Genomic DNA, 11,742 nt, shown 5'->3' with positions numbered 1-11,742 from the left:
CTACGAAAATGAGGACATCAACCCATACATGCCCTTTTCAGTGCTACGAAAATGAGGACACCAACCCATACATGGCCTTTTCAGTGCTACGAAAATGGGGACACCAACCCATACATGGCCTTTTCAGTACTACGAAAATGAGGACACCAACCCATACATGCCCTTTTCAGTGCTACGAAAATGGGGACACCAACCCATACATGGCCTTTTCAGTACTACGAAAATGAGGACACCAACCCATACATGCCCTTTTCAGTGCTACGAAAATGAGGACACCAACTCATACATGGCCACTTCAGTGCTACGAAAATGAGGACATCAACACATACATGGTCATTTCAGTACTACGAAAATGAGGACACCAACCCATACATGCCCTTTTCAGTGCTACGAAAATGAGGACACCAACTCATACATGGCCACTTCAGTGCTACGAAAATGAGGACACCAACCCATACATGGCCTTTTCAGTGCTACGAAAATGAGGACACCAACCCATACATGGCCACTTCAGTGCTACGAAAATGAGGACATCAATTGCAACCCATTCATGGTCATTTCAGTGCTACGAAAATGAGGACACCAACCCATACATGTCCTTTTCAGTGCTACGAAAATGAAGACACCAACCCACACATGACAATTTCAGTGCTACGGAAATAGGGACACCAACCCATACATGTCCTTTTTAGTGCTACGAAAATGAGGACACCAACCCATACATGGCCGTTTCAGTGCTACGAAAATGACGACACCAACCCCATACATGGCCATTTCAGTGCTACGAAAATGGGGACACCAACCCATACATGGCCATTTCAGTGCTAAGAAAATGTGGACACTAACCCATAAATGGCAATTTCAGTGTTACGAAAATGGGACACCAGCCCATACATGCCCTTTTCAGTGCTACGAAAATGAGGACACCAACTCATACATGGCCACTTCAGTGCTACGAAAATGAGGACACCAACCCATACATGGCCTTTTCAGTGCTACGAAAATGAGGACACCAACCCATACATGTCCTTTTCAGTGCTACGAAAATGTGGACACCAGCCCATACATGGCCATTTCAGTGCTACGAAAATGGGGACACCAACCCATACATGGCCATTTCAGTGCTACGAAAATGGGGACACCAACCCATACATGGCCTTTTCAGTGCTACGAAAATGAAGACACCAATATATACATGGCCATTTCAGTGCTAAAAAAATGACGACACCAACCCCATACATGGCCATTTCAGTGCTACGAAAATGGGGACACCAACCCATACATGGCCATTTCAGTGTTACGAAAATGGGACACCAGCCCATACATGGCCTTTTCAGTGCTAAGAAAATGAGGACACCAACCCATACATGGTCATTTCAGTGCTACGAAAATGAGGACATCAACCCATACATGGCCTTTTCAGTGCTACGAAAATGAGGACACCAACCCATACATGCCCTTTTCAGTGCTACGAAAATGAGCACACCAACTCATACATGGCTACTTCAGTGCTACGAAAATGAGGACATCAACACATACATGGTCATTTCAGTACAACGAAAATGAGGACACTAACCCATACATGCCCTTTTCAGTGCTACGAAAATGAGGACACCAACTCATACATGCCCTTTTCAGTGCTACGAAAATGAGGACACCAACTCATACATGCCCTTTTCAGTGCTACGAAAATGAGCACACCAACTCATACATGGCCACTTCAGTGCTACGAAAATGAGGACATCAACACATACATGGTCATTTCAGTACTACGAAAATGATGGCAATTTCAGTGCTACGGAAATAGGGACACCAACCCATACATGGCCTTTTCAGTGCTAAAAAAATGACGACACCAACCCCATACATGGCCATTTCAGTGCTACGAAAATGACGACACCAACCCATACATGGCCTTTTCAGTGCTACGAAAATGAAGACACCAATCCATACATGGCCATTTCAGTGCTACGAAAATGAGGACACCAACCCATACATGGCCTTTTCAGTGCTACGAAAATGAGGACACCAACCCATACATGGCCACTTCAGTGCTACGAAAATGAGGACACCAACCCATACATGGTCATTTCAGTGCTACGAAAATGAGGACACCAACCCATACATGTCCTTTTCAGTGCTACGAAAATGAAGACACCAACCCACACATGGCCATTTCAGTGCTACGAAAATGGGGACACCAACCCATACATGGCCTTTTCAGTGCTACGAAAATGAGCACACCAATTCATACATGGCCACTTCAGTGCTACGAAAATGAGGACATCAACACATACATGGTCATTTCAGTACTACGAAAATGAGGACACCAACCCATACATGCCCTTTTCAGTGCTACGAAAATGAGGACACCAACTCATACATGCCCTTTTCAGTGCTACGAAAATGAGCACACCAACTCATACATGGCCACTTCAGTACTACGAAAATGAGGACATCAACACATACATGGTCATTTCAGTACTACGAAAATGATGGTAATTTCAGTGCTACGGAAATAGGGACACCAACCCATACATGGCCTTTTCAGTGCTAAAAAAATGACGACACCAACCCCATACATGGCCATTTCAGTGCTACGAAAATGACGACACCAACCCATACATGGCCTTTTCAGTGCTACGAAAATGAGGTCACCAACCCACACATGGCAATTTCAGTGCTACGAAAATGAGGACACCAACCCATACATGGCCTTTTCAGTGCTACGAAAATGAGGACACCAACCCATACATGGCCACTTCAGTGCAACGAAAATGAGGACACCAACCCATACATGGTCATTTCAGTGCTACGAAAATGAGGACACCAACCCATACATGTCCTTTTCAGTGCTACGAAAATGAAGACACCAACCCACACATGGCAATTTCAGTGCTACGGAAATAGGGACACCAACCCATACATGTCCTTTTTAGTGCTACGAAAATGAGGACACCAACCCATACATGGCCGTTTCAGTGCTACGAAAATGACGACACCAACCCCATACATGGCCATTTCAGTGCTACGAAAATGGGGACACCAACCCATACATGGCCATTTCAGTGCTAAGAAAATGTGGACACTAACTCATAAATGGCAATTTCAGTGCTACGAAAATGAGGACACCAACTCATACATGGCCACTTCAGTGCTACGAAAATGAGGACATCAACACATACATGGCCACTTCAGTGCTACGAAAATGAGGACACCAACCCATACATGGCCATTTCAGTGCTACGAAAATGGGGACACCAATCCATACATGGCCTTTTCAGTGCTACGAAAATGAAGACACCAATCCATACATGGCCATTTCAGTGCTAAAAAAATTACGACACCAACCCCATACATGGCCATTTCAGTGCTACAAAAATGGGGACACCAACCCATACATGCCCTTTCCAGTGCTACGAAAATGAGGACACCAACTCATACATGGCCACTTCGGTGTGAAAGGGATGAAGATACCGACCCATAAATGGCCTTTTCAGCGCTAAGAAAATGAGGACATCAACCCATACATGGCCATTTCAGTGCTACGAAAATGGGGACACCAACCCATACATGGCCTTTTCAGTACTACGAAAATGGGAACACCAACCCATACATGGCCACTACGGTGTGAAAGGGATGAAGACACCGACCCATAAATGGCCTTTTCAGTGCTGCGAAAATGAGGACATCAACCCATACATGGTCATTTCAGTGCTACGAAAATGGGGACACCAACCCATACATGGCCTTTTCAGTACTACGAAAATGAGGACATCAACCCATACATGCCCTTTTCAGTGCTACGAAAATGAGGACACCAACCCATACATGGCCTTTTCAGTGCTACGAAAATGGGGACACCAACCCATACATGGCCTTTTCAGTACTACGAAAATGAGGACACCAACCCATACATGCCCTTTTCAGTGCTACGAAAATGGGGACACCAACCCATACATGGCCTTTTCAGTACTACGAAAATGAGGACACCAACCCATACATGCCCTTTTCAGTGCTACGAAAATGAGGACACCAACTCATACATGGCCACTTCAGTGCTACGAAAATGAGGACATCAACACATACATGGTCATTTCAGTACTACGAAAATGAGGACACCAACCCATACATGCCCTTTTCAGTGCTACGAAAATGAGGACACCAACTCATACATGGCCACTTCAGTGCTACGAAAATGAGGACACCAACCCATACATGGCCTTTTCAGTGCTACGAAAATGAGGACACCAACCCATACATGGCCACTTCAGTGCTACGAAAATGAGGACATCAACCCATTCATGGTCATTTCAGTGCTACGAAAATGAGGACACCAACCCATACATGTCCTTTTCAGTGCTACGAAAATGAAGACACCAACCCACACATGGCAATTTCAGTGCTACGGAAATAGGGACACCAACCCATACATGTCCTTTTTAGTGCTACGAAAATGAGGACACCAACCCATACATGGCCGTTTCAGTGCTACGAAAATGACGACACCAACCCCATACATGGCCATTTCAGTGCTACGAAAATGGGGACACCAACCCATACATGGCCATTTCAGTGCTAAGAAAATGTGGACACTAACCCATAAATGGAAATTTCAGTGTTACGAAAATGGGACACCAGCCCATACATGCCCTTTTCAGTGCTACGAAAATGAGGACACCAACTCATACATGGCCACTTCAGTGCTACGAAAATGAGGACACCAACCCATACATGGCCTTTTCAGTGCTACGAAAATGAGGACACCAACCCATACATGTCCTTTTCAGTGCTACGAAAATGTGGACACCAGCCCATACATGGCCATTTCAGTGCTACGAAAATGGGGACACCAACCCATACATGGCCATTTCAGTGCTACGAAAATGGGGACACCAACCCATACATGGCCTTTTCAGTGCTACGAAAATGAAGACACCAATATATACATGGCCATTTCAGTGCTAAAAAAATGACGACACCAACCCCATACATGGCCATTTCAGTGCTACGAAAATGGGGACACCAACCCATACATGGCCATTTCAGTGTTACGAAAATGGGACACCAGCCCATACATGGCCTTTTCAGTGCTAAGAAAATGAGGACACCAACCCATACATGGTCATTTCAGTGCTACGAAAATGAGGACATCAACCCATACATGTCCTTTTCAGTGCTACGAAAATGAGGACACCAACCCACACATGGCCATTTCAGTGCTACGAAAATGGGGACACCAACCCATACATGGCCTTTTCAGTGCTACGAAAATGAGGACACCAACCCATACATGGCCACTTCAGTGCTACGAAAATGAGGACATCAACCCATACATGTCCTTTTCAGTGCTCCGAAAATGAGGACACCAACCCACACATGGCCATTTCAGTGCTACGAAAATGGGGACACCAACCCATACATGGCAATTTCAGTGCTACGGAAATAGGGACACCAACCCATACATGGCCTTTTCAGTGCTAAAAAAATGACGACACCAACCCACACATGGCAATTTCAGTGCTACGGAAATAGGGACACCAACCCATACATGGCCATTTCAGTGCTACGAAAATGACGACACCAACCCATACATGGCCTTTTCAGTGCTACGAAAATGAGGTCACCAACCCACACATGGCAATTTCAGTGCTACGAAAATGAGGACACCAACCCATACATGTCCTTTTCAGTGCTACGAAAATGGGGACACCAACCCATACATGGCAATTTCAGTGCTACGGAAATAGGGACACCAACCCATACATGGCCATTTCAGTGCTACGAAAATGGGACACCAGCCCATACATGGCCACTTCAGTGCTACGAAAATGAGGACACCAACCCATACATGTCCATTTCAGTGCTACGAAAATGAAGACACCAATCCATACATGGCCATTTCAGTGCTACGAAAATGAGGACATCAACACATACATGTCCATTTCAGTGCTACGAAAATGAGGACACCAACTCATACATGGCCACTTCAGTGCTACGAAAATGAGGACACCAACCCATACATGCCCTTTTCAGTGCTACGAAAATGAGGACACCAACTCATACATGGCCACTTTAGTGCTACGAAAATGAGGACATCAACACATACATGGTCATTTCAGTACTACGAAAATGAGGACACCAACCCATACATGCCCTTTTCAGTGCTACGAAAATGAGGACACCAACTCATACATGGCCACTTCAGTGCTACGAAAATGAGGACACCAACCCATACATGGTCTTTTCAGTGCTACGAAAATGAGGACACCAACCCATACATGGCCACTTCAGTGCTACGAAAATGAGGACACCAACCCATACATGGTCATTTCAGTGCTACGAAAATGAGGACACCAACCCATACATGTCCTTTTCAGTGCTACGAAAATGAAGACACCAACCCACACATGGCAATTTCAGTGCTACGGAAATAGGGACACCAACCCATACATGTCCATTTTAGTGCTACGAAAATGAGGACACCAACCCATACATGGCCGTTTCAGTGCTACGAAAATGACGACACCAACCCCATACATGGCCATTTCAGTGCTACGAAAATGGGGACACCAACCCATACATGGCCATTTCAGTGCTAAGAAAATGTGAACACTAACCCATAAATGGCAATTTCAGTGCTACGAAAATGAGGACACCAACTCATACATGGCCACTTCAGTGCTACGAAAATGAGGACATCAACACATACATGGCCACTTCAGTGCTACGAAAATGAGGACACCAACCCATACATGGTCTTTTCAGTGCTACGAAAATGAGGACACCAACCCATACATGTCCTTTTCAGTGCTACGAAAATGTGGACACCAGCCCATACATGGCCATTTCAGTGCTACGAAAATGGGGACACCAACCCACACATGCCCATTTCAGTGCTACGAAAATGGGGACACCAACCCATACATGGCCTTTTCAGTGCTACGAAAATGAAGACACCAATCCATACATGGCCATTTCAGTGCTAAAAAATGACGACACCAACCCCATACATGGCCATTTCAGTGTTACGAAAACGGGACACCAGACCATACATGGCCATTTCAGTGTTACGAAAATGGGGCCACCAACCCATACATGGCCATTTCAGTGCTACGAAAATGGGGACACCAACCCATACATGCCCTTTTCAGTGCTAAGAAAATGTGGACACCAACCCATAAATGGCAATTTCAGTGTTACGAAAATGGGACACCAGCCCATACATGGCTTTTTCAGTGCTACGAAAATGAGGACACCAACTCATACATGGCCACTTCAGTGCTACGAAAATGAGGACACCAACCCATACATGGCCTTTTCAGTGCTACGAAAATGAGGTCACCAACCCATACATGTCCTTTTCAGTGCTACGAAAATGAGGACACCAACCCACACATGGCAATTTCAGTGTTACGAAAATGAGACACCAGCCCATACATGGCCTTTTCAGTGCTAAGAAAATGAGGACACCAACCCATACATGGTCATTTCAGTGCTACGAAAATGAGGACATCAACCCATACATGTCCTTTTCAGTGCTACGAAAATGAGGACACCAACCCACACATGGCCATTTCAGTGCTACGAAAATGGGAACACCAACCCATACATGGCAATTTCAGTGCTACGGAAATAGGGACACCAACCCATACATGGCCACTTCAGTGCTACGAAAATGAGGACACCAACTCGTACATGGCCACTTCAGTGCTACGAAAATGTGGACACCAACCCATACATGGCCATTTCAGTGCTACGAAAATGAGGACACCAACCCATACATGGCCTTTTCAGTGCTACGAAAATGAGGACACCAACCCATACATGGCCACTTCAGTGCTACGAAAATGTGGACACCAACCCATACATGGCCATTTCAGTGTTACGAAAATGAGGACACCAACACATACATGGCCTTTTCAGTGCTAAAAAAATGACGACACCAACCCCATACATGGTCTTTTCAGTGCTACGAAAATGAGGACACCAACCCATACATGGTCTTTTCAGTGCTACGAAAATGAGGACACCAACCCATACATGTCCTTTTCAGTGCTACGAAAATGTGGACACCAGCCCATACATGGCCATTTCAGTGCTACGAAAATGAGGACACCAACCCATACATGGCCATTTCAGTGCTACGAAAATGAGGACACCAACCCATACATGGTCTTTTCAGTGCTACGAAAATGAGGACACCAACCCATACATGTCCTTTTCAGTGCTACGAAAATGTGGACACCAGCCCATACATGGCCATTTCAGTGCTACGAAAATGGGGACACCAACCCACACATGCCCATTTCAGTGCTACGAAAATGGGGACACCAACCCATACATGGCCTTTTCAGTGCTACAAAAATGAAGACACCAATCCATACATGGCCATTTCAGTGCTAAAAAAATGACGACACCAACCCCATACATGGCCATTTCAGTGTTACGAAAACGGGACACCAGCCCATACATGGCCATTTCAGTGTTACGAAAATGGGGACACCAACCCATACATGGCCATTTCAGTGCTACGAAAATGTGGACACCAACCCATACATGCCCTTTTCAGTGCTAAGAAAATGTGGACACCAACCCATAAATGGCAATTTCAGTGTTACGAAAATGGGACACCAGCCCATACATGCCCTTTTCAGTGCTACGAAAATGAGGACACCAAATCATACATGGCCACTTCAGTGCTACGAAAATGAGGACACCAACCCATACATGGCCTTTTCAGTGCTACGAAAATGAGGTCACCAACCCATACATGTCCTTTTCAGTGCTACGAAAATGAGGACACCAACCCACACATGGCAATTTCAGTGTTACGAAAATGGGACACCAGCCCATACATGGCCTTTTCAGTGCTAAGAAAATGAGGACACCAACCCATACATGGTCATTTCAGAGCTACGAAAATGAGGACATCAACCCATACATGTCCTTTTCAGTGCTACGAAAATGAGGACACCAACCCACACATGGCCATTTCAGTGCTACGAAAATGGGGACACCAACCCATACATGGCAATTTCAGTGCTACGAAAATAGGGACACCAACCCATACATGGCCTTTTCAGTGCTAAAAAATGACGACACCAACCCCATACATGGCCATTTCTGTGCTACGAAAATGGGGACACCAACCCATACATGTCCTTTTCAGTGCTACGAAAATGAGGACACCAACCCACACATGGCAATTTCAGTGCTACGAAAATGAGGACACCAACCCATACATGCCCTTTTCAGTGCTACGAAAATGAGGACACCAACCCATAAATGGCAATTTCAGTGTTATGAAAATGGGACACCAGCCCATACATGCCCTTTTCAGTGCTACGAAAATGAGGACACCAACTCATACATGGCCATTTCAGTGCTACGAAAATGAGGACACCAACCCATACATGGCCTTTTCAGTGCTACGAAAATGAGGTCACCAACCCATACATGTCCTTTTCAGTGCTAAGAAAATGAGGACACAAACACATACATGGCCATTTCAGTGCTAAGAACATAGTTGAACTCTGGTGACCTTGCCCTTTGTTATATAATATAATTCCCTTTAACATAGTTTGTTTCAATATAAATATACATTGTCATAATTAATTTTGAATACAAAAAAGTTTTGGGGTTGAACTAACAGTGGGGAATCAGTCTACCGAATGTCCTTTAAAGATGTAAATATCTTACAAAAACATTGGTGCCTTATTTGTTTAATTATTTTAAGGGACATAATTTCCAGCTTTATTCAAAGTAATTCAGATATTTTAGTATAAAAACAAATGCCTCATTGCAAAAAAAAGTGCTGCATTTAGACGTGAATAGATTCATAAAACATGCAAGATAACAGAAAATCTTAGCTGGCTTTTGTCCAAGTATTTTGTACAGGTGTCTGTCAAAAATTAATGATTCACTGAGACAAATATGAACTGCCTCATTGTGTGACTACTGTATTATATGAAAAGTAAAAAAAAAAACACCCTTTATGAATAGCTATTATGTTGCAAGCTCTGCTTTAAATAGTTAGTTGGTGTCCAGTGGAGGGAGAAGTCAACAGTACTGTTGCCTCCTGAGAACCTACATCTTCAAACACCGCAATCTTTGTTTGAAGTGAGTTTTTAAACTAGTATTATAAAAACTCTATCATTCTGTTCTAATAGCTGAAACATATTCCTGTGAGTTTTCATTTGTCGAATGAACTGTTTGTCAAATACAGAATACATGTATTTTAGAACAATTTTCTTTTTAAAATGTGGATGAAATGTTTTGCTTTTTATGTATTTTTTATGTATTGTTTTTGATTTGATAACTTTGAACTAAACAGATTTTCTATTAGCTTCAGATCTTGATCAAAGTTTGGCACCCAGTTCATAGCAGTGCTTATATTGATTTTCTGACATCTTGTTTTCTGTAAAGATTTATTGGTAGGTTTGCAAATGTGTATCAGACTGTGCAATCTCTCCATGAGTTGGTTTTGAAACCCAGTAAGGAATTCTGAGATACATTATCAAGGATATTATTACAAGATAAATCATTTGCTTCATTGAACACATACAACAATGCATATTTCCACTGAGATCAGTGACCTTTGATGTGTATCACCAGTGATCAGTCAAGTAGAAACAGTCGAAATATTTTATCAGTTTTTCTCAATTTTTGCATGATATTTTCATACAGGACATCTGTTGTTCAAACTCAGGGAAGACTTTATACTGATGAACAAGGTGACCAAGTTTGATGAAGTTTGGAATAGAATTAGTAAAGTTATCATGCACACAATAACAATTATTAACGACGACGACAACGACAACGCCGGACAAAATCTTTCCCTTAATATACCTTTCCCTTCCATCTTTGATGGTACGGGCAAGGTAAAAATGAGGACACCAACGCATACATGGTCATTTCAGTGCTAAGAAAATGACACCAACCCATACATGGCCATTTCAGTGCTAAGAAAATGAGGACACCAACCCATACATGGTCATTTCAGTGCTACGAAAATGAGGACAGCAACCCATACATGGTCATTTCAGTGCTAAGAATATGAGGACACCAACCCATACATGGCCATTTCTTGTTATTTTTCCAAATGTTATTTGTGTTTGACTTAATTTTGTCATTCGTGGTAGTAGCAATCAGTAGAAATAATTGTTTTTTCCAGAATACTTCAGGGCAGCACCAGGCTGCACATGCAGAAATGTTGTGTCCTGGGCAGATCAAGGGGTCATGAACAGGTTCATGAACAGTTTGGCCAAAGATTGGGGAATTTAATATTGACAGAGATGCAGTTTTGGAATTTGCAGAAATGCTTCAGTTTGATGCATTTTAAAAATTCGGCCATCTTGAATCAGATCATTAAGCGAATACATGTGTGTATATGTTGCATGATGTATAAAATATAATTAAATATAATTGATCGAAAAACGAAATGACGTGCATCAAGGTCCCATAATTTCTGTTGTATGTACAATGTATACAAGCTAGAACAAAGATGTACAAACTGGATAAAGATTATGTTGCACAAAAATGATGTGCATGCAAAGGGAGACTAATAAAATATAGATCATCAAACTGTTTTTCCAAAACTGTCAAAATTTGTATTTTTCCACTCGTTCCTATTGTTGAAACATTTTAACAAATTTACTCAGTTTCCGTAGTAAAAATATTCTGAACAGTTGAATTTTCACAGATTTACAGTAGTTTTTTGTTATATAAAATGGAACTTCT

The sequence above is a fragment of the Saccoglossus kowalevskii genome, chromosome 4, assembly GCF_978046115.1.
Source record: "Saccoglossus kowalevskii chromosome 4, keSacKowa6.1, whole genome shotgun sequence".
NCBI classification, from domain to species: domain Eukaryota; kingdom Metazoa; phylum Hemichordata; class Enteropneusta; family Harrimaniidae; genus Saccoglossus; species Saccoglossus kowalevskii.
The sequence above is the reverse complement of the archived record's forward strand: the minus strand, read 5'-3'. Positions refer to the sequence as shown.